The sequence below is a fragment of the Euprymna scolopes genome, chromosome 20 (assembly GCF_053919585.1).
Source record: "Euprymna scolopes isolate OS-2025 chromosome 20, ASM5391958v1, whole genome shotgun sequence".
Classification (NCBI taxonomy): domain Eukaryota; kingdom Metazoa; phylum Mollusca; class Cephalopoda; order Sepiida; family Sepiolidae; genus Euprymna; species Euprymna scolopes.
Genome location: NC_136501.1, coordinates 52,373,068 through 52,377,145, shown reverse-complemented (window position 1 = coordinate 52,377,145; position 4,078 = coordinate 52,373,068). Strand labels below are relative to the sequence as shown.

Here is a 4,078-nt window from a genome sequence, read left to right as displayed (position 1 = left end):
TTTCTTAATTTATTTTTTAAAAAATTATTATTATTTAATACTCAGCATATTTGATTCCTTCTATTCTTCTTCTTCTCCTTTCTTTTTCTGTTTTTTTTTTTAATTTCTGTTCTTTTCCATTGCTTTATATTTTTTTTTTTGCTTTTTGCCTTGTCTATATACCTTCCATTCTATCTTTTCTTCCCTTCCCCCTTTCTTTCTCGCTCTCTTTCATTTCTGACTTTTTTTGTTGTTGTTTTTTTTTTTTGCCGTATTTTCTTTTTTCATTTCGAACTTTTTTCTTTTTACTCTTTTCCATTCTTTCTTTCTTTTTTCTACTACTTTCTTCCTCGTCTTCATCCTTTGACTTTGGTATTTATTTTTCTCTTGTTCATTTCTCGCTACCCTTCCCTTTCTCCCTATTCTATCTCTATTTTATTTCCTCTTTTGCTTTCTTTTCCTATATATATATATATATATATAGTCATCCACATACAAGCATTACAATAAGTTCTTGGCCTTTTGGTCAAGATCAAAGTGTAGTATCTGTTCCGGCAGATACTGCAAGCTATGACTAGCTATGACTAGCAAAGACCAGATGTGGGGGCAACCCCACATGCCTGACCTTTAACCAGCTCCCATTTCCCACCTCTCGGGAGCTGGTCCCCTTTTTCCCTTCCCCCTCCCTTCACTCCTCACATTAAAAATTGGCCTTGTGCCTAATTTGCTCGGTGGGGGAGCAAATAAATACCATCTGTTCTTCAGGTGCTGCACTTCTATTTCTTGTTCTCTTTCAGTGGAGGAGAAATCCTTCACGACTGAGACAATTTTTATTTTTGTACCTTTTCTCCACGTTAAAAAACGACCCTGGTGTCAAACTCTGTCCCGTGGGGAGGCATAGTAAATAGGTACAATATTGTTTCACAGCTCATATCTATCTATCTATCTATCTATCTATATAATAAATCCCACAGCCAAACAACGCCGCAGCTCACAAGAGTCATGACAGCCAACGAACCGGAAGTCCAAGACTCGAGTTTCGCCGTCATTTGGGCTCATCAGTTACACACATCCGCACTCAGGATTCGAAACCTGAGCCTCTTGCATGCGAGGCAAGCACTCTACCAACTGAGCAAACGCCCCGCACACAAGAATTTCTATTAACCAACACAGATCAAGTAAACCGCGTCGAAATCCGACTGTGAAATGAACCCACTTCGTCTCGACAAGGGACGCGGCCGTCCAACCAGTCAATAACACTTGCCGATGTCTCACAAGTAGGATTTTAACTCGAAGGGACGACGCCGTCCAGCAATGCTAACCCAACGAGCAACTTATAATAGGATTTTCAGAATGTGAGAGATTGTATAATAAATTCCACAGCCAAACAACTGAGGGCGAAACTCGATCCTTGACTTCCGGTTCGTTGGCTGTCATGGCTCTTGTGAGCTGCGGCGTTGTTTGGCTGTGGAATTTATTATACAATCTCTCACATTCTGAAAATCATATATATATATATATATATATATATATATATATAGGAGTTACCACTTATAAAGGCCTGGATGCCACACGAGGATAAGTGTTATGGAGTGTTTTTTTTTACACAGTGGTCACCACTTATAAAGGCCCGGAAGCCACTCAGGGATAAGATTTATTGCAAGTACATTACGTTAGTGTGGAGATTTGATGAAGTGTTTACTTAAGGGGGCGGTTCATTAGGAATTTGTTAACGTTGGACTTGAACACATCCAAGTTGTAGTTAGGTGGGAAGCAGGCAGACGGAACAGAGTTCCACAGGCGTGCAGTTCCAAGAAAGAAGCTTTAAAGAAAAAGAAACAAGAATGAAGTACGGATAATATTGTAATCGTTAGTAATGGGTATTTGGTAAATTGGATTACTTAAGGGGGCGGTTCACCAAGAATTTGTTTATGGTTGACTTGAAGACATCCAAGTTGTAGTCAGCTGGGAAGCAGACAAACGGAACAGAGTTCTAAAGGCGTGCTTTTCTAAGAAAGACACTTTGTTCATGGAATCTTCGTTTTGATTTAGGCACAGATAAAGAGTTGGGGAAATTATTGACAGTGGGTTCAGCTATACGGGTGTTTTTCGTGAAAGATTGGCGAGGGGGAACCAAAGATTGGAGCTCAGACGAGCACTTGCCATGGGAATAACGATAAAGCAAGGACAGGCTCGCAACGTCTCTTCTGTGGGAAAGAGATTGCAGAGAAGAGAAAAGAGCACCTCCCCACGAAGTTACGAAGTCTATTTTGAACTGTGTCCAGCATCTCTTGCCCAAATGTGGCAGCAGTACTCCATCCTTGAACGTACGTGGCTTTTATATAGCTAGAGAATTGCATCAGCAGTGAGATATCTATTGGAGTGGAGAGAAGGATCCTACCATTTTTCCAGCGACCGTGACAACAGATTTGATATACGTGTTCCATTTCTGATCAGGAGTAAAGGTCAAGACCCCACTTCTCCCAACCCTTTACTTCATCCTCTACCTGTCTCCCCCTCTTCCTATAATTCTAAAGGGGGATTTTATTTTTTGTATCTTTCTTTATTTATTTATTTAAAAAAAAAACTTTCTCATTTTTTCTCTTTGTTCTGACTGCCTGCCGTTTTTTCAAATTTTCTGCCGTCGTTTTGATTTCCTTCATTCTTGTTTTGTTTTTTCTTTAACCATGTTTTTCTTTCAATTTTCTTTTCTTTTACCTTTTTCTTCTTTTTTACTTCAACTGCTATTCTTTAAACTTATTTGAATCTTTCTTTCTATAACTTCTCCGTTTTCTTCTTCTGTTGCTTCTTCTTCTCTTTCCTTCTTTGTGGTAATTTCCTTCTTTCTTTCTTCCAACTTCCTTTTTTTTTTTTCGACGTCTGATATCTTTCTGTCAGTTTCTATCAATTTCTTTCTGTCAGTTTCTCTTTTTCTTCTTTTTTCTTTTTCTTCTTCCTCTTTTTCTTCTTCTTTCTCTTATCTATATATTAATACGGTAGCGTGTGTGTTCTTTTGTGCGTCACGATTACATCCGGGTCGTTTAATTGCTATGTTCTTCTATTTCTTGTTATAAATAATTTTACCAAGAATTCTTCATCAGTTTTCGTTTCGGTTTCGACTATAGCTGATGACACTCTAGTAATCTATTTTTTTTATTATATATATACATATATATATATATATATATATATATATATATATATGTATATATATATATATATATATATATATATATCATAAGTTTTTATTTCAGTTTCGATTCATGCTAATGCACCCACGTACTATGGATACATTTTTTTTTAAATCGCAACTTTATAACATATAAAAATCGATAGAACATACGAAATCTGCAAGGATTAAAATATCATATTTAAGCGTACTTTACGACCGGGCTTTACGTTCGTGCTAGCTTAGATAAATACTTTTACAGTTTTAACAAAAGAGCTACAATAATATCATATCATCTCAATTTACGTTGAACATCGACAGAATACCCAAATCAATATATTACATATGAATGAGTCTCCTGTGGAATTTCCACAGGTCCCGTTAGTCTATATTATTATTATTATTATTATTATTATTATTATTATTATTATTATTATTATTATTATTTTCTCTCTTTACGACTTTTACTTCTCTTTATATCTTTCTACTGTCGGCATCATCTGGCCTTTCTCTTATCGTTAATTTTTATTTTCTCTTGTTGTCTCGTCCCCCCTCTTCTTTTTTGTCTTTCTTCTTCATCTTCCATCACCTTCTCTAACTTCAAACAGTTTATTCGCTTCCTTTTCCTTTTTTACTTTACTTCAACATCTTTTTTGGGGGAGGGGGGGTCTATTTTTTCATTCAAATTATTTTCTTTCTTTTTATCGGACGTCTCTTTTCAGCAAGTTCTCATGACCATACTTTTGCTTTGTCGTCTCCTCTCTCTTTCTGTCGATTCTTTTTCTTTTTTTCTTTTTTTTGTTGTCATTTTTAACTAGTGAACCACCATTTATCAAGGTCCGAGGGCCACTCGAGGATAAGATTTAATAAATGTCATCTTTTTTACATTCGACTTGAAGACGACCATATTGTTATCAGCTAGACAGCAGA

At 36.3% G+C, this 4,078-nt stretch overlaps 1 pseudogene; it reads left to right on the top strand.

Moving 5' to 3' along the window:
• The first annotated feature begins 485 nt into the window (after window positions 1–485).
• Window positions 486–649, top strand: LOC145241851 (U2 spliceosomal RNA; annotated as a pseudogene).
• Window positions 650–4,078: the final 3,429 nt, after the last annotated feature.